The 20905-nt window shown below is 36.2% G+C and overlaps 1 pseudogene; it reads right to left on the bottom strand.

The window, feature by feature from the left end:
- Positions 1-202: 202 nt before the first annotated feature.
- Positions 203-8568, bottom strand: LOC112797080 (pentatricopeptide repeat-containing protein At4g16835, mitochondrial-like; annotated as a pseudogene).
- Between the last annotated feature and the right edge of the window lie 12337 nt (positions 8569-20905).

The following is a 20905-nucleotide window of genomic DNA, read 5'->3' as shown; positions in this document are numbered from 1 at the left end:
TTCATCATCATGTGAACATGGCAGATTTTTTTCGCCTTTGACTCCACCTTCTTTCCTTCCAAACTCCTTTTAACCCTGGTCACTTGTGTTTTTGGTACATCCGAAAGCTTTCCAAGCTCTATTTATAAAATAATTCACCAACCTATAATAGAATAACTCAAGACCAAACGATTGCAATGATAAAACAAAGTGGCACCGAAAGTTGGCTTGCAAAATTATTAGAGCATATACAAATCACAAGTCACTAACAATTCTTTGATTTAGCATTCAGACATCCACTAATTATTTCACAACATATAGCAAAACCCCAAAAACAGAGGACTGAAATTGAGAGAGTCGTCAAAACTCAAATGACAGAAAATACCCATTATTACTCCCAAAAATAAATAAATAACTTATGAAAAAAGTAAACATAGCTACTCATTTACATGATCATTCAGGAACGCAGATAAGGCAAAACCAGTATCCGTATCATGAAAACTTTCAATGATTATGTTGCTAGAATTTTCTGATTGCCCCGTTAGGTGACAATGGTAACATGTCACCAATTTATGCTTTTGGGACTTTGATCCTGTCTTGCTCTTGCTTTCCGATCTTTTTTACTACAACCTCTCATCACAAACAACCTGTTTGTACACTTGCCATTGTTGGATTCAAATTCTAATTTATGTTGCTCTTTTATCATCAATTCCTCTTTAACATCTTTGAGATGTCAGACCTACCATAGAGTATGGTATCACAAAAATCATCATAGGATGGAGGTATTGTATTCAACAAACTCGCAACTTGATCAATATCTCACACTTTTATTCCAGCTGCTCTAACATCGGATATCATTCGATCAAATTCTTCTATGTGATTTTGCATTGACTTTTCTTCCAGGTATTTGAACGTGCACATTCGCTCCCATTGATGCAATTTGTGAGACAAAGTATTTGCGGAATATTTTTCTTCCAAAGCCTTCCATAGTGAATCAGGAGTCTTCATTTCCGTAACCTCTCGCAGAACATTATTTGCTAAGCATGACCTTATAGTATTCCATGCTTTGACCATTAGCTCCTCTTTCTTTTCGGGAGATAATGCAGATTATAGTTTTTCTTTACCCTCTAATGCTGTTTCTGAACCTTGTAGAACCAACAATGCTTGTACCTTCAGTTTCCATAAGCTAAAATCGTTGGACCCGTCAAATTTTTCCACTTTAAATTTGGACAGCACCATCTTGGATTCTAAATCAAATAACAGAGATGTCAATAATATTACAAACCACAAGCAAATACAAATACAAATCTTCAATATATGTCACTCACAATGAATTTTACTCTTACTACAATAGATATATATAACTTCAAAAAATGAGCTTTGCTTCTTTGATGGCCTCCTTTGGTTAGAGGTTGGCTCTGTTTATATAAGTCAGTCAAGTCCGCAATTAATGGGGGCAATAATTGCACTCGCCTAATTTTCATCCAATCAAATGTATTAAATATTTGTTGCAAACTAAATCTTTATCACATGAGTATAAAGCTAGCTGACATTGGTGACACTTGGCATAGAAAATTTAAATAAAAACTGCAAGCCCCACTTTATGGACATTATTGACACATTATCAATAGCAAAAAACCAAGCCATCATTTTGGCTTTTGACACAAATTTCACTGGCATGTGTCCGCTAATTAAAGATGTGCAAAGTTGATATGTATAGCATAATCATATCTAACCAGTATTATTTATTTCATTATTTATTCAATTTTACTTTTTTTTTATTTTTTTACTTTTGTTACAAAAAATAAGAGGAAAAAGTAACCAGAAAAAAGAAAAAATGTCGGGAAAAAACCCAATAAGAAAAATACATTAAGTCAACACTCAATAGCGTAGTCCAAAAACTCAGGAAAAGGAACGAAACTCACACACATAAAACATAAACCACCAAATAAAATCGGTAAGCACCCCAAAAGAATGAGAAACACACATTAAACAAGACAACCAAGAGATTAGGTCAAATGCACCAATACTCTATCTAGTAACTTGATTTAGCATACTAGATCTATGCTACATACCTTTTAGTTTGGTTTAATGTCTTTATATTAACTATTAGCAAAGACAAGGAATGCCAGTTACTATAGTCAAGAATGTAATGAAAAGGATAAACAGGGTTAAACATTAATGGTGTTAAATATATACAGTTAAGTTGATTTAGCTTAATCTCAAAAACTAATTTTAAACATATCACCAATTGTTACCAAGCTAACGAAATAACTCAAAAAATATATTAAAATTAAGAGATTCTGAGTCAACCATAAAAATTAGTTCAATTATATAAGTTGAGGAGAAAAGTTTCCAAAAACTTAAAATCATGATCAACATTAAATATCTAGGCATATGAAAAAGTTGGTAGAAAGCTAAGAAAGCACACTAAGACCGTAAGTGGGAAATGACAAAGCCCAATTACACCTTGCGTAACAAAAATGAAAAATGAAAAATCAAAATTCTCAACCCGCACTACCAGCATTTGTCCTCTACTCATTAGCCATGACCGAATAAAAGGGTATTAGTGTAAAGAAGAAATTCTGTGAACCAGGCAGTTAGATATTTGGCATGCTGCAATAGTTTATCATATGGCTCAAATTAACATGGTTCATAAAAACAAAACAATCAAGAAGAAGAAGAAGATAAAATATGAAGACCCAAGCAGGACACATTTGGCATAATGTTCACAAAATGAACATTAATGTGCATGCATGTCATAGCATGTCATGGCCATAAAGTTTATTTGTACATGAAAGCCTTATGTCTCAGGTTTGTGACTATGATTTGTAAAGCTCAAGTTATGAGTAACAATAATAGTGCTACAATGACACTAGAATCATGAACTATGTAGAAACCAATTGAGAATGTAGAAGACTACACATAATTTTTAGAGGAACCACACCGAAGGGTCCACATCTTAGCAATGTTACTTCTTGATTGGTTCTGATTTTTAGAGGAACCACACCTAAGGGTACTAGCTTCCTTCAATTTTTTAATAATCAACCACAAAAAATCTAATAACAAGAACAATTAAATTAACACAATAATAACAAAGTAAGGATCAGTAAAAACAACTAGGGAGTAGCAATGAGTAATAAGTCAATAGCAACATAGCAAAAGAGTTAATAACATCTAACACAACAGCAATTAAGTGATTAACAAGCTAACAAATTAACAAATTGCAAAAAAGACACAGCAAGCATGGCAATTGGCAAGAATGCAGCAACCAGCAAGAACTAGTAGGCAATAGCAAAAACTTTAGTAAACCAGAACAACAACAATTCCACTCACTTTTTTCTTTTTTTTAAATTTGATACATCAACACTCACCATTCACCAAAACCCAAGAACGGCAGTCAGGGTGGGAAGACCCCAGAGCAGTTCAGCATACAACATACACACAAACACAGCCAAAATCAGAGGACCAAACACAACAAAGTCATCATCTCTAACACCCCCACCCTTATGCTATCAAATCTAAGCAACACAACACAACAGCAGAACAAAAGCCATACATTTAACAAAACAACAATTCTTCTACAACAATAATAACAATAATGGGGATTGTTAGTCAATGAAAATGTTTCATTTCTTTCTTTTGGTTTCTTTTCCCTTAAGTCAACACTATATCGTTTTTTCTAGTTTCACTTCTAAATAAATTTATTGATGAACATTGGCTAAAATAGAATCTTGAGATCAAATATCAAATTGGGTTATTCTTTATTGCAGAATTATGTTCAATCATCGCTGTTACTGACAAAATGGTAAAATAATAAACTGGCAGAAGTTAAATTGAATCTAACTAATGGCTTTTCACTAATCATGTACCAACCTGCAGTATTCTACAATAAAATTGATTCCAGTGATTAATTACACTACAGAAACAGGACATGCACCTTAAAACTGACCTTTGATCGTTACTAGCTGCTAAGTGCTAATGCAAGAAGTGAGATTGTTGATACTGGTAGCCAAAACCAACTGGAAATTAAAAGAACTGCGCATGGGAGGAAGGAAATTAGTTATAACAATAAAGTGAAGAGAAGTCAATCACCCAAAAATCAGAAGACTAGCAAGCAGACAGGTGACCACATGAGAAGTCAATCACCTAAAAATTAGAACCAATCGTGAATCAGAAGCTAAAACCCCAAAATTAAAAACCCCAAAATTGGAACCCAAAACCCTCTAAATTTCACATAACCAATTGAAAATCGAAACATACCTTCTTTGACTCAATTAGCCATTGTAGTTCATCATCAACATCATAGCCATACACACCTGCAACACTGAAAAGAGAGAGCGAGTGAGAACAAGTGAGAAAGAGAGGATAGAGAGTGAGACAGAGAATGATGACTTGGTGAGCGCGATGGTGAGCAGCAACCATGAGAGTAGACAAAGGTGAGGAACAAGATGAAGTGGGGTGAAAACGAAAGAGAACGAGGAAGAAGTAAGTGGCGTGAGAATGAAGGAGAACAAACGCGGGTTTGGCGTGAAAACGAAAAAAATATTTCATTAAGGTGAAACTTTTTGTTCTTGGCATGTATAATGAAGTTCATTGAACTAACTGGTTTACCTTTGACTGAATTCAATTGCATTGTTTTGGTTGCACAATGGCAAGATTACCAGTAATCACTGCAGGAGCAAGACCCATCCTTGAAAATGATGAAACCTAGTGGTATCCCTAACAATGATTTCTCTTCCTTCTATAGCTGATATGTACTTTATTGCATTGTGGCAATCTCCACAAACTCTCAAGTTCTTGAATACCCTAATTGGAACCCCTAATGGTACCTTTAAAAGTCCAAATGCAATTGCCAATTTCTCACTGTGCCATAGAAGAAGCTGTTCTTTCAGCTCCTCTTCCACATCATGCAATGCGAACTCAAGATCCGGAATATAGCCAGCCATCTTCATTTTTTCCTCCAATTCATTTAGTTTTTTATGTATAGAGACCAATTCTGGGTGCAATCGGTCGCTTGACCGAAACTCATGCACCGCACTCTGTATCTCAATCCAACTATATCCGGGTGCCTTCACTACATTGTTGTCTTTCATCGATCTCCGAATCCTAGCAACATGCTCCCATCTATTTTGTGCTGCATAAATATTGGCCAATTGAACATATCCAGTTGCACTATTTGGATCAAGCGCAAGCAGATTCTTGGCAGCAAACTCGGCCAGGTCTAGGTTCTTATGGATCCTACAGGCTCCCAAAAGCGTTCCAAAGATGGCAGGATGTGGCTTAAACGGCATACTTTTTATCAGGTCTGTTGCCTCAGATAACCTACCACGTCGACCAAGAAGGTCAACCATGCAAGCATAGTGTTCTGGCCTAGCTTCAATTCTATAATCCCTTATCATAGCATCAAAATATTGGACCCCGAGATCTACAAATCCTGCATGGTTCCAAGCTAAAAATACTGCTACAAAAGTAATCCAATCTGGCTTCATGCCATCATTTTTCATTGCATCAAATAACTCCAGAGCTTTTTCACCAGCTCCATGTTGTGCATAACCAGAAATCATTGTGTTCCATGATACAAGGTCTTTCCGTTGGATCTGCACGAACAATTTCCATGCGTCCTTCAGCTCCCCCCGCATTTGGAATACATGCTAACCAATGAAGTTCCGGCTTACTACTCAATGGAGATTTACAAACTAACTGATGAACTTGTCTACCAAGTTGCAATGCTGATAGGTTACTACAACCCAACAACACACTAGTCAAGCTCACAGCATTAGGCTTGGCCCCAGTCTCTAACATTGTCTTGAAAAGCTTCAATCCATCTTCTGCCCTGCCATTATCAACATACCCAGCTATCATTCCATGTCACCAGAGTCTTCTGAGACATTTCCCGGAACAATTTCTCGGCAGACTCAACCCTACCAAATTTCATGTACCCAGTGATCATGGCAGTCCAGGTAATCACACTCTTCACAGTTGCAGCATAAAAGCACTCCACTGCAGAATCCAAGTCTCCACAGGCCACGTAAGCTGACACCATCGCACTCCATGAGACAGTATTTTTCTCTGGCATCGCCAAGAACATCATGCGTGCCTCACCCATCAATCCAATCTGAGCATAACCTGAGATCATCGTGTTCCAAGACGCCGTATCCTTCACAGGCATTACATCAAAGTAAGCACGGGCACTGTGGATGCCAAAATTGTTCAAACAACACGCCAGAATAATATTATAAGGCACACTATTCGGCTCAGGAATTTTATCAAACACTTGGCGTACAACTTCAAAATTCCCAAGATTCTTGGCGTAGCCAGCAAGGATAGAGTTCCAAGTAACGGTACTCTTCACTGTCATATTATCAAATACTCGGAGAGCAGAAGCTATGTCACCCAATCGAAGGTAATTGGCGATGAGCTTGTTGGAGGCAACGACATTGTTGAACATGCCCTGGTTGAACCGTGATGGGAGTGGGGTTACTGACACGGTGGAGCCACAACTGAGGCCGGAGAAGGACACGTGGCGTTTACTCAGCGTTAAAACAAAGTTCCTAACAAGCCCTGAATAATACATGAATCAATGGCTTTGTCCTTGGGGGGCTTGATTCTTAGTTGTTTCTTCGTGTTCAAGAGCTTATGCAGCTGTAGTGGCGGGAAAGCTGGTGTGAGTGCTTAGTTATTTGTTTGGTTATTTTAGAAGGGAAGAATGAACAAAAGTACACACATGAATTTTCATATGGTGGACAGATGTACACTAATTTTTTTTAATGAGTTATCTGTACACACATCAATATCAAGCACCGTTGTTATTTCTACCTTTTCGTCGTTTGAGTAACTTTTCCAGCGGTAATGACTGCCAAGTGACTCTGCATTGTGTGACGTGACCTTTTGGATGACGACACATTGAAAACTAAATGATAAATTATTGAATTTGTTAAATTTGAATAAAAAAAATTTTATAAGTGATTTAGAATCTTGGTTTTTTCCCTTCCTTCTCTAAAAAGTGGATGTGGATCAAGGGATGGAACTCAGAAATAGCTGTTAGGACCAAGCCACCAAGGTCCTGAAAACCGGATCGGTCATCGAACTGCTCTAAATACTGATTCATTGGTTCATTGGTTCAACCGGTTCAACCGGAAAAACCGTTTTATAATAAACACCTGATTCTATAAAAATTCAATGAATAGAGCAACAAATTCTAAACACTCTTTTACTACATTTTTTACTTCAAAAGGAGATCGTAAACAACTAGTTCTATAATTAAACAAACTACAATGATATACAAAGCCAAAAATAGGCCAATGATGAAATAATAAAAGGTTTCTCTCTTCAATTCTATGTTCAAGCTTATAGCAGACCAGAATCAAAAGAGTAATACCGCTGAAATAATCTTCCATCTTAATTCTTATATACCTCAAAGAATTTCCTACAAAATGAAAATTGAACACAACACACAGCCTTAAAACAAAAACAAAACAACACTCAGAAATCATCACCTCTTCCAAACACAGCCTTAAAACAAAACAGAACAACATTCAGAGTTTGAGCATTGATCACAAAAGATTGATTTCTGAAACGAAACAAAACAAAAACAGCGGAACAACATTCAGAGTTTGAACATTGATCACAAAAAATTGATTTCTGAAACAAAACAAACAATTAACAAAACAATGAAAACAGAATTTTTTCCTTCAGAAGAAGAAAACAACGAAAACATGAAGCATATAATAAATCAATGATCACCAATATCCAGCAATAATCTCAAAGACAACAATAAATACACAACAACAATTTATCAAATAAACAAGAACAAAACCTAAATAGAAAATCCAACAAATTAAATCACAACAACCTAACAATTTAGCAAATTAAAACAACAGCAGCCCAACAATTTAGCAAATTATCAACTTAAAAAGTTCAAGAACAGAAAATCACAACAAAAACAAAAAAAAAATTAAAAGTAACAGAAGAACAACAACACAAGAACAATTAGCAAATTAACAAGTTCACAATAACGGTTAAAATTTAGCAGAAGAACACTAATACAAGTGAAATCATCATGCTAATATGTTTTCTGCAAAGATGCAATTTGTGCAGCTAAAATTTCCTAATTACTAAGATCCAATTATTCTAATTTCACATGCAATCACTTACTAAGTTTCTAAAAGCTAGAATATTTATAAAACCAACCAGAAATATGGTTAAAGCATTTCATCAAACATGTTGAGTGCGGTAAAATTAAAACGAAATAAGAGAATTCAAAGCTTAATATCAATGTGATAGAGAAGAGAACATAACTTTTGCAACTTTAATTCAGTCTATGAAAAAATCCAAACCACTATCAAATCAATTAGTTACTTATTGTAATAGAAATCAGAAGTTGCAGGTTTGAAGCAGAGTATTGGTGTTGTGTGAGTGTATTGTCTGGTGGTGGGTTTAGGGAACTCACGGCGGCGACAAGAGAGAGCAGTTCGACGGCTAGGTGGAGCGCGCGGGTTGGTCCTAGAGTTTGAAGCAGAGCAACGTGGCTTCCAGACAAACTCGAATGAGAACTCGAACGGTGAACGCCGAGCGAACGTGAACGGCGAAGAACGCAAACGAAGACGACAGCTGAACGAAGACGCGAACGTGAACGGCAAACAAACGGCGGCGGAAGCGCGGCTGAGCAGACAAAGACGACGGACGCCGAGCTCGAGGAAGCAGCCACGATCGGTGATAGATAAACGGGATTGAAGATTTGGAGCACGAGGGGAGCTAAATAGACAGACGGATGGCGAACTTTGAGTGCGAGGACGGCGGCAGTATGCCACTCCTTGAGGCGGTGGTGCTTACATTGCTGGGGTTTTTTGGCTGGGTTTGTGTGATTTCTTTCTGTAGAAAGAAAGGGAGAAACTAGAAAGGGAGAAAGAAACGAAGGAGCTTCCGTTTCTGTGTAAACCGGCCAGTTTCCGGTTCGATCTGACCGGCCGATTTTCGGCCGTTCAACAGCTTTTTACCAATTTTCTAATCAACAATTTTACATGCCTGACCGGACCATTAAAATTCCCGATTCACAGTTGAACCATTTTAACCAGTCGGTCCAGTCCGATTTTTAAAGTCATGATTAAGACCATGTTTAAAGTAAATTTTGGAGAAAGAAAAAAGAGAATCAAGATTTTAAATCACTTGTAAATTTTTTGTTATTATTATTTAAATTTAACAAATTTAATAATTTATCATTTAGTTTTTACAATGTCATCAAAAGGGTTATGTCACACCATGTACAGAGTCACTTGGTAGTCACTATTACCAAAAAGGTTATTCAAGCGACAAAAGGATAGAAATGACAACAAAGTTTGATATTAGTATATACAGATGACTCATTAAAAAATTAGAGTATATATTTGTCTACAGTGTAAAAATTCATGTATACTTTTTTCCATTCTTTATTTTAGAAGGAGTAATACCCCAAATCAGTCCCTAAGAAATTTTAGACCGGACACTTTAGTCCCTAAGGAATAAAAATACCCAGATCGATCCCCAACGTTAAATGCTGTTAGTCGTTGCAGTCCTCGTCCGTTAAAAGGTAATGTCTGCTGCTGAGTTGTAGCATTAAGTTTTTCACGTGGCCGTTAAGTGCTAGGTGGAGCGAAGAGGACAGTTCAGTCCCTGTAGACACAATCCTAGTAACGTCAATTTAGGGGAGACCATGACGCTGCGTTTTGTATATGAAGGTGTAGAGGTCTTCTTTCATTTTCTTCTTTAAATCCTGCATGAATTTGAAACCCTAAGAAGTTAATTCCTCTGGAAAATACATTACAGCTATAATGTCACACAGTGTAGGAAGCACCTTGGCATCAAGTAGTCGTCGACGGAGAGCGACCCACGCTGGAGCTGATAACCCAGGCATGGAAATATGCGAAATCCCCAAAAGACAGCACCCAAAATGTGGATGTGGATTGTATGCAATCGTATCGAAGTCAAGGACTCCTGATAATCTGGGGAGACTGTTCTTTGGTTGCCCAAAATACAAGGTTAGATTTTAATTAGATAGTGGTTGGGAAAATTATAGTTGATGCATTTGTTTGTGAACTGGTTCTGAGCAGAAAGATGATTATTTTTTTAAGCAGGAAAAACAAATCCACTGCAATTTCTTCGTATGGTTTGAATCAGTTTTTGACTTTGATTATAAGAAAGTTGGTGTGGAAAAGATGACTGATATTCATGGCATAAGTGATGATGATGGATGGGTAGAAGAGAGATTTTTGGAGTTTGAAAACAGGATAGGGGCACTGGAGAAACCTCGTAATTCAATGTCAAAATTTAATTGGAAAAGCAAAACGTTTAATGTTGTTGTATTTGTTATATGTTTATGGATGATAAGTTGACTTTGTTTAATAAGCATTCTGAAAAATGTTAGTAGTTTAGGCTTGGATGTGAATTGACTGAGTTGTATATTTCTTTGCTAAATTCCTGATGAATGAAAAAAGCAATAATTTGTTTACAGAGAGTGCAAATCTATTTGTACGATGAATTTATCCTACTTCAACAATCAATGATGAGTGACTTACCATGTATTAAGATATTTAAGTAAGAAATGAAAAACCAAACAGCAACCATCATAGATTAAAGTATTTAAGTAATACATGTAAAATCTTGTGCTAATAAGTGTAATTGTCTCAAGAAGCCTATTCTTGGCAATGATAATTCCATCAAAATGTGTTCCAGATACATACATGCACTAGCTTATGCCCTCACCAAAACAAATGAACAAATTTATCCTGATTCAACCAAAATACTCATGCATGAACCAAAATAAAGGATCAAGTTTATCCTAATTCAACCAAAATACTACTTAAAAGGTATTCCAGACCACATGATTACATTTTAAAATTTCCTAAACAACACTTAAGAGTAGGTCTCGATATATGTTGGTTCATTTCTTCCTCGGAGCCTTGAAACCAGGATTGGGTATAAACTAGAACATCCTTGAAGCAGTTCCCTCACTTGCACAGCAGACATTGTTTCATGTGAGATGCCTTGAACGGTTTGATGTAGTTGAATTGGTAGTGGGGTGCTTGACGGAATTGGTGGATTCACTATGTGAGGTGGCCTGATAATAGACTTCAACTAGGAGCTAACTTTTTTTTAGCCAATAGCCAATTTTTGTTGAAATTTTAAAGAGAAAATATATACAACCAAATTTTAGTTAGCCAATATTAGCCTTTTTTTTAATTCTAAAACTTTTCACTCTTTTTGAAAAATTTATGATTTAAAATTTAGAGTTAAATTTTTATGATTTATGATCTAGAATTTGAGTTAAACAAAATAATTTTTTTAAAAAGTTGATGTTAGTTTAAAAAAAATTGTTTTCTAACATTTATCAATCTATTATACATTAATAATTTAGCAATTTTACAACCAAAATATGTCACATGTCATTTTTTCATTGTAATTAAAATCAAATCTTTTCCTCCAAAATTAAAGAGTTTTTCCCTCCTCCCTTCCTTTTCTTTATCTCTCTCATTCTTTCACCCACTATATTTCTCTTATATATCATTATCAATGACTAGTTACAAATTTAACAATAAAATGTGTAACATGACATTCTCAAACAATATTAAAATTAAAGAAAGAATGGACAAAGTATACATGAATTTTCGCACGGTGGATAAATGTACACTCTAATTTTTTAATGAATCATGTGTACACACTAATATCAAGCTTTGTTGTCATTTCTATCATTTTGTCGCCTGGGTAACCTTTTTGGTAATAGTGGCTGTCAATGGTTCTGTACATTGTGTGACATAACTCTTTTGATGACACAGTAAAAACTAAATGATAAATTATTAAATTTGTTAAATTTTAATAATAATAAAAAAGATTTGCAAGTTATTTAAAATCTTCATTCTTTTCCTTCTTTCTCCAAAATTTATTTCGAACATAGTCCTAACAGCTATTTCTGAGTTCCATTCATTGATCTACATCCATCTTTTGGAGAAGAAAGGAAAAAAACGAAGATTCTAAATCACTTGTAAAATTTTTTTATTCAAATTTAACAAATTCAATCATTTATCATTTAGTTTTCAATGTGTCGTCATCAAAAGAGTCACGTCACACAATGCAGAGAGTCACTTGGATCTCATTACTGCTAGAAAAATTACTCCGACGACGGAAAGGTAAAAATGACAACAGTGCTTGATATTGGTGTGTACATATGACTCATTAAAAAATTAGAATGTATATTTGTCCACTGTATGAAAATTCATGTGTACTTTTGTTCATTCTTCTAAAATTAAATTTAAAATATAACTATATTATATTATTATATATCTATTATATATTATTAATTTTACAACTAAAATATGATACATATCACTCTCTCAGTCTATTAATGTATGAGTACTACTAGTACTTTCTGTTTATTGAGTATTATGTGACACTAGTAGATGACAACTGGATAATAGAATATGAAGAGTTAGTTAGTATAATTTTTTTTCTTTCTTTCTTTTTGGCTATATATAGTTGTACCTTTCAATTTCTGTAAATATGTGATTTCTCCACTAATGCAATATATACATTTCTATCTTCTTTAGCTTGCCTAGTATTTTTCACCAAGAAATTTGCAGCTCGGAACATATTTCATGATAGTACGGTGAGCGTAGAAGAGGTGCAAATATTGTTAAGCAAAGATTGAACTTTGCCCCTTCCTTCTGCGACATTCATAACATATCGAGAAGTAGGAGTGGATAATCTAGAAAATTTGCAGCTGCAAACATTTTTAGCGAGTGATTTACGAAATCTCACAAGATTGATGAATCAACTTGTCAGCCTTCAAACGCAAGTAGGAAAAACAACATTGAACCTGATTCAAGACCAGACAAGTCCCTTCTACCTCCATCCAAATGAAAGCCTAGGTTTATCACTAACTCAAACTGCTCTTACAACTCGAAACTATCACTCATGGGCGAGATCGATTTGGCTATCCATCAAATCAAAGAACAAGTTAGGATTCATTGATGGAAGCATTCTGAAACCTGAAAAAACTGACTCAACCTATGAAGCCTGGGACAGATGCAACACCTTTGTACTATCGTGGTTGCATTATTCCCTAAGGACATAGATTCTTCAGATTGTTCTTTGGTGTAATGTGACCTTTGACTTCTGGAACAATCTCAAGCACAGATTCTATGAAGGTGATTTATTTCGAATAGCTGATCTTCAAGAAGAGATGTTTGCGATGAAGCAGGAAGATCTATCCATCACTGCATATTTCACTAAACTTAAGAAAATTCGGGAAGAACTTGATGAGTTCAAACAAATCCCATCCTGTGCCTGTAGAGCATCATGCTCGTGTAGACTGAAGATCATAAGAGAATATAGATACCAAGAACATGTTGTTAGAATTTTGAGAGGTTAAATGAGTAGTATACAATAGTGAAATCACAGATTATATTGATAGTGCCACTGTCTAGTGTGAATTCCATCTACTCTTTGTTTTTGCAACAAGAAAGACATTTAACCAACTCATATCAAAGTGAAGAAAGGGTGCTGGTTAATGCTGTCAATATTGGAGGAACTGGTAATGAAAACAATAGAGGGTTTGGTATGACATTGAATGCGAATTCTGGTATCACAAATCGAAGTGGCAGAGGCGGACGTGGCCGAGGTCGAGGAAGAATTAGTAGTGGAAGAGGAATGATGAGAAGTTGTTCTCATTACGGGAAGGTTGGACACACCATAGAGACTTGCTACCATAAGCATGGATTTCCTCCTCATTTGCAAAAGAGATTTGAAGTAGCAAAGGTGAACAATATGATTGTTGCTGAGAAAACATGTGGAGATGGCAACATACCTGATGTGCGTTTAACTCGAGGAGAATAGTAAGAGCTTAGACAACTTATTTTTTGAAGATCAAAAAACAAGCCTTGATTTCTCTATTCCCGCAACATAAAGGTGATTCTGCTCATAGTTCTCTTCAAACATAGGCTATAAACACAGTGATAGCTCCTTCAGTAGGTATAGACCATATTTTATTAATTTTCACATTTCTTTACACACACATAACTGGATAATTGACACTGGTGTCACTGCACATGTTACTTTTTCTCTTCATACTTTTCACTCTCATTACACAATAGATCCTGCATTAATCAAATGTCCAAATAGAACTGAGACCACAGCAATAATTAGTGGAACTGTAATTTTAACCTGTGATTTTTACCTTACAAATGTGTTATATGTGCCCTCTTTCAATTTTAATCTCATATCTGTATCTAAAGCAACTAATTTTTTACCTTGTCAATTCTTATTTAATAATACACATTGTGAGATAAAGGACAACCTTTTCTTGAAGATGATTGGTCATGCTAGACAAAGAGGTGACTTGTATATCTTCAATACAGATGCAGCTTGTGTCAACTTAGAAGTAAAGAATAGAGAACTAGTCAACACTAGCAATTCAGTTAGTGTTGCTATTATCACAGACACTATAAATCATGAAACTTGGCATTGTAGGTTAGGACATGTCTCAATTGATAGGTTACAGAAAATAAAAAAGAGTTATCCTTTTATTGTATGTCCATTAAAAAATGAGCCTTGTGAACTATGTCATTGTGCAAAACAAAGAAGATTGTCTTTTCATTTGAGTCAAACAAAATCTGTTAATTTATTTGATTTAGTGAACATGGATATTTGGGGACTTATTTTTATCCCACCTTTTGCTGGCCAAAAGTATTTTTTACCAATAGTAGAAGACAAAAGCAGGTTCACTTGGCTAATTTTTATGAAAAATAAAAGTGAAACTTCTTCTTTTATCCAACAATTTGTGCAACTAATTGAAACTCAATTTCAAACAAAAATAAAAAACATAAGGACTGATAGTGAAACTGAATTTATCATGAGTTCCTTTTATGAAAAAATGGAATAATTCATCAGACTTCATATGTTGAGACACCTCAACAAAATGGAGTTGTAGAACAAAAACATTAAGATATTTTGAATATTGCTACAACACTCATTTTTAAGGCTCGTCTTCCTAAAATTTTTTGGAGATATGCTGCATTACATGCTGTACATATTCTCAATAGAGTGCCTAGTTCATCTATTAATAATAAAAGTCCTTATCAGATTCTTTTTGGTAAAATGTCAAACATTCAACACTTCAAAAATTTTTGGATGTCTTGTATTTGCTTCAACTTTAGTTGCAAATAGAAAGAAATTAGATAAAAGAGGAAGAAAATGCATTTTTCTTGGCTTTAAAGTAAAAATCAAAGGATATCTTTTGATGGACATCAATAATAAACAATTTTTCATATCTAGAAATGTAATTTTTTATGAAAATTCCTTTTCATACGAGAATAATAAAGTTTCTCATCAATTTGAACATGTTTTCAATTCTAATTAAAATACTAAGCTTACATTATATAATCATGATCCTATAGATGTCTTTGATAGCTGCACATTATCTTCCCATACCTTAGATTTACATTTCATTCAACATACATTGCCAAATACTCCTTCTGACACAATTGATATTCAACCACAACCAACCTTACCTATCTCTTTTAGTTTACCTGTAGCACCAGTATCATGTACTACACCATCATATGATGAAAACCCATCTAATTCCCAGTCCACTGATATTAATCCACCTCCTTCACTAAGAATATCTCTTAGAAAAAACACAAGCCAAGATACCTTGATGATTATGAATGTATGTAAACCACTGCCTCTCATAGTATGGTTCAATCATCAATCACAAAACATTATCCTATTTTCAATTACTTGGGTTACAATTCCTTATCACAATCGCACAAAGCACTTTCCATTACAATTTCCAAAAATTCGGAACCAAAGAGCTATGAGCAGGCTATTCTGAGTGATTGTTGGCAGAAAGCAATCAAAGCTGAGCTTGAAGCATTGGAGGAAAGCAAGACCTAGAAACTTACTACTCTACCAAAAGGGAAGCATGCAATCGGATGTAAATGGGTGTTTAAAACTAAGTATAACTCTAATGGGACTATAGAGAGACACAAAGCAAGGCTTGTGGCTAAGGGTTTCACTCAAACACAAGGATATGACTATTTTGATACCTTTAGTCCTATAATCAAAATGACTACCCTTCATGTACTCTTAGCAATTGCAGCTATTAAGAACTACTTTATTCATCAATTAGATGTGACCACTGCCTTTCTTCATGGTGATCTACCTGAAGAAGTCTATATGAAGTTCCCCCTAGTTTAAATGCGCAGCCAGGATTGGTTTGCAAGCTGGAATGATCCTTATATGGCCTTAAACAAGCAAGTCGCCAATGGAACTCTAAGTTATGCTTTCTCTTGATTGCTTCAGGTTACTCACAATCAAAGGCAGATCATTTTCTTTTCACCAAATCTTCTCCAACAGGTTTCACTTCTATTCTTGTTTATGTTAATGATTTGGTTCTAGCGAGGGATGACATAGAAGAGATCCAATGCGTGAAGATAAAATTTCACACTTTATTTAAAATCAAGGATTTAGGCAAACTAAAATTCTTCTTGGGCATGGAAGTTGCAAGGAGTAAAAAGGAATAGCTTTATATCAAAGGAAGTATACTCTTGATCTCCTAAAAGAGTATGGATTATTAGATTCAAAACCAGCCGGCACACCTATGAATTATTCAATTTATCTTTCAAAAATATCTGGAACATTATTGAATGATGCTAAACCATATAAAAGACTCATTGGAAGGTTGATATACCTCACCAATACCAGGCCGACATAAGTTTTGCTGTTAGCAAGTTAAGTCAATTTCTAGATTGTTCCACAGATGAGCACTTTAAAGCATCCTTACATGTGTTGAAGTACTTGAAAGGAGCTCCTAAAAAAGGATTACATTTTTAGACTATTTGTGACTTGTCCCTCCGTAGTTTTTCAGATTCTGATTGGGGTACATGTCTGATACCTGAAAATAAAAAAAAGTAAAAAATAGCAAATAGTTGCTCGATCATCTTTAGAGGTAGAGTATTGAGCAATGACTCTTGTAACTTGTGAAGAAATTTGGCTTATGTACATCTTGAATGACTTCAAAGCCAAGTTACCAAGCCCTAGACATTATTTTGTGACAACCAATCTGCTAGATATATTGCGACTAAGCCAGTGTTTCATGAAAGGGCCAAATACATTGAGATTGCTTGTCAAAAAGTTAGAGAGAAAGTTTAAGAGATTTGATAAACCACTATTTCATGGTTTATATTGTATTTAATTGAGTGGTTTTATCAAGCTTTTCACCCACTTATTCATAGAATTTGCATGATTTTACAATTCCTTCCGGTTTAGTTTTATGATTGAAAACACGCTTTTTTGGTCTCAATTTAGCTTATCTTAATCCTCTCCTATTACCATTCGATGCATTGATTTGTGTGCTAAGTATTTCAGGCTTCATAGGGCAGGAATGGCTTAGAGAATAAAGAGGAAGCGTGCAAAAATGGAAGGAACACAAGGAATTGAGGAGATGATCAGCGAGAAGTCACGCGGTCGCATGGCTCACGCGACCGCGTGAAATGGAAGAAATCAGAGTGACGCGATCGCGTGCCTGACGCGACCGCGCGGATTGGAAGCTGCACGAACGATGCGAATGCGTGGACGACGCGCACGCATGATACGAAAAACGCTGAGTGACGCGATCACGTGGCCGACGCGGACGCGTGACGTGCGCGATCTGCAGAATTACAAAAGTCGCTGGCAGAGATTCTGGGCCGCATTTCAACCCAGTTTTCGGCCCAGAAATACAGATTAAAGTCAGGGAACATGCAGAGACTCAGCAGGCTTTCATAATTCATAATTTGTAGTTTAGATGTAGTTTTTAGAGAGAGAGAGAGAGAGGCTCTCTCCTCTCTCTTAGGATTTAGAAATTAAGATTTTTAGAAATTAGGATTTATTTCAACTCTTCATTAGGTTCAATATTTCCTTTACTTTATATTTATCTCTTATTTTCAGATACTTTAATGCTTTTATTGATATTTGATTTATGTTGCCCAGTTGACTTATGAACTTTTCATGTTAGGATTATACATTATTGAGATGTTTTCAGATTTATGATTTCAATTCAGCTTTCCTTTTGGTCTTGGTTAAGAAATCAGTAACTCAGGAGTTATCTTGGCTCAACATAATTGATAACTGTTATCTTTGCTAATTGAATTGAACTTCAATAATCCTAACCTTTTCTTAGGAAATAAATAAGATTTGAAGGTCAAACTAATTAGTCCCTTGACTTTCCTTTCCTTTGCTTTAGCAAATGTTAACTAAGTGGAATTAAGATTCAACTTTTATTATTATTGATAAGAATAACTAAGTCTGGACTTCCAATTTCTCATACCTTGCCAAAGGGTTTGCTTTACAGTATTTATTTATTTTAATTGCCATTTAAATTGTTTGCCATATTCATTCCTCATTCTCAAACCCCCAGTTTACAATCTCCATAAACAATAATAAGAACATACCTCCCTGCAATTCCTTGAGAAGACGACCCGATGTTTAAATACTCGGTTATCAATTTTAAAGGGGTTTGTTACTTGTGACAACCAAAACGTTTGCACGAAGGGATTTCTGTTGGTTTAGAATTTATATCTACAACGCGACTATTTTTATAAAATTCTTTACTAGCAAAAATCCTAACGTCAAAATGGCGCCGTTGCCGGGGAATTGCAAACGTGTGCCTTATTATTGGTTATTGTAAATATTTTTCAAAAAAAATATTTTTCTTTTACTTGTTTATTTGTTTCTCCTTTTTCCCCCTTATTTCTGATAACTACTATGAATTCTCACCCCTCTCGCTTTGAGTTTGGTTCTAACTTTGTTGAAGGAAATAGAAACCACAGTAGGAATATGCATCAAGGTCAGACCAATCAAGGATGGATGGAGCCAAGAGGATCTAATCAACCCTTTAGGCAACAACACCCTCCAAGATATCATGGACAGCGACCATTCTACAATGCATACCCAGCTGAAAGATATGGTGGACAACCTTGTAACTACCAACAAGCCCCACCCTGTGCTCAGAGACCATCCTCTCGACATAACTTCGAACCACCACACTCACAAGCTTCTTTTCACTATTCACTACCACATGATCCTTATCCACCCGAACGCCAATCCAATTACTCCCACGAACTACCACTCCCTTATGCACCATGTCCATATCCATCAAGCCAAGAATCACAGGTTCGCTTCGAAGAATCAGTAAACCAATTCAATGTAACCCTTCATCAACTGGAGCAATCAATAAATCAATTATCTTCCAGATGTTCAGACACTCAACAAACTCCCATGGCTTCATGTGGAGAATCTAATGAAGAACGCAGCATGAAGAAAACACTAGAGACTCCAGTGGACAGCATAGAGCATAACTTCGTACTAGAACCAGTAGAGGGCGCTGTCATTGCAGAAGAAGAAGAGTTGGTTGAAGACTTAGGAGATGCTGAACCGCCACTTGAATCCAGAGTTGTGGAGAACTCCGTCAAGGATGTTACAATTGATGCTAAAGAGGATGTTGCGCAGCCCCCAATGCAGATATCTTATGAAGAACTAGACGGAATTACCCAAGACACATGTTTCCTTGATGATGATGATGATCACCAGTCAAGTCCTCCTAGTGATGAACTTGTACCCGCAAGTGAATTCTTTGAGACAGAAGAATCTTCCCCAAGTGAATACGAAGATGATGCAGAGGTCAACTTTTCTCAACCTCCTAATTATGACTCAAGTGATGAGGAAGATATGGAAGATTTTGACCAGGACATGGCTGGAATGGAAAAAGTTTGCAAAGAAGTGGAGGAATTCACTGAAGATCACAAGGGAGTAAAACTTGCAGAACCACTGGAAACACCTATCCCAAGGCCACTACCACCCAATACAAACCTCAAGTGGGTAAAATTCTTAGCTTTTATCTTTACTTTTCCACTTGAATATGGTTTACTTGAAACAGATGGCCAGCTTAGAGCTCTTTGCGGCTTTAAGAGCAAAAGGGAAATGACTCGCACTCAGAGCTGGTATGCAAGGTTCAATAAGGTCTCACACTTCAATTTGAGGTGCAACGATTGGTGTCAAGCTCAATTGCAAGGATCTCGGAAGCTTATTGGTCAGTGCAGTGAGAATTCAGACTACTCACCACCCGACTGGAAAAATACAGATCAAGACAAAGATGGGTGTAAAAGTAGAGTTTGGGATCCTGGAATATATCCCGACATTCAACACTCCGGGAGCCTTAAAGCCTTTTTGAACTCACGTAAGGGCCTTACATATCTTATTTGGGACCCCAGAGGATGCTGGCATTCCAAACACTGGTGGAGATTTCTAGACGAATTCAAGCACAAGCCACCATAGCAGGAAGCTCATCAAATGTCCAACTTAAGGACTTTAACTAAAAGTGCTAGGTGGGAGACAACCCACCATGGTATAATTGTTTCTTCTCTATTTTACTCTGTTTATGACTTTTATTTGAACCTGGAATTTTTGCATAGCATTCACATTAAGCATTGCATTCTGCATTCAGTTAAAAAAAAGGAAAACACGCATGCGACGCGGCAGCGTTGCTGACGCGTCCGCATCACCAGTGCGTTATGAAGAAAAGAAAGTTGGACAGAGAGTCACGCGAAAGCGTGGCTGGAGGTGTGCCTTTGGCACAAATTGACCCACGCGACCGCATCGCTCACGCGACCACGTCATGTGGAACTTTGGCCTCCCAAGCGATTGCGTCACTCACGCGATCGCATGGCCCTGTAAATCGACGTAAAAGGGTGTATGGCCGAAAGTTGAGCTAGAATTGGGCTAGACTCGTGCTAGCAGCACAAGCCCACTCACATGAACGCATGCCCCATGCATCCGCGTCATATTGGAAATCAGGCCATCCATGCAATCGCGTCACCCACGCGACCGCGTCACCCAGATTTTTGGCAAAATGCAATTC

Source organism: Arachis hypogaea, chromosome 4, assembly GCF_003086295.3.
Source record: "Arachis hypogaea cultivar Tifrunner chromosome 4, arahy.Tifrunner.gnm2.J5K5, whole genome shotgun sequence".
Taxonomy (NCBI): Eukaryota; Viridiplantae; Streptophyta; class Magnoliopsida; order Fabales; family Fabaceae; genus Arachis; species Arachis hypogaea.
The sequence above is the reverse complement of the archived record's forward strand: the minus strand, read 5'-3'. Positions and strand labels throughout refer to the sequence as shown.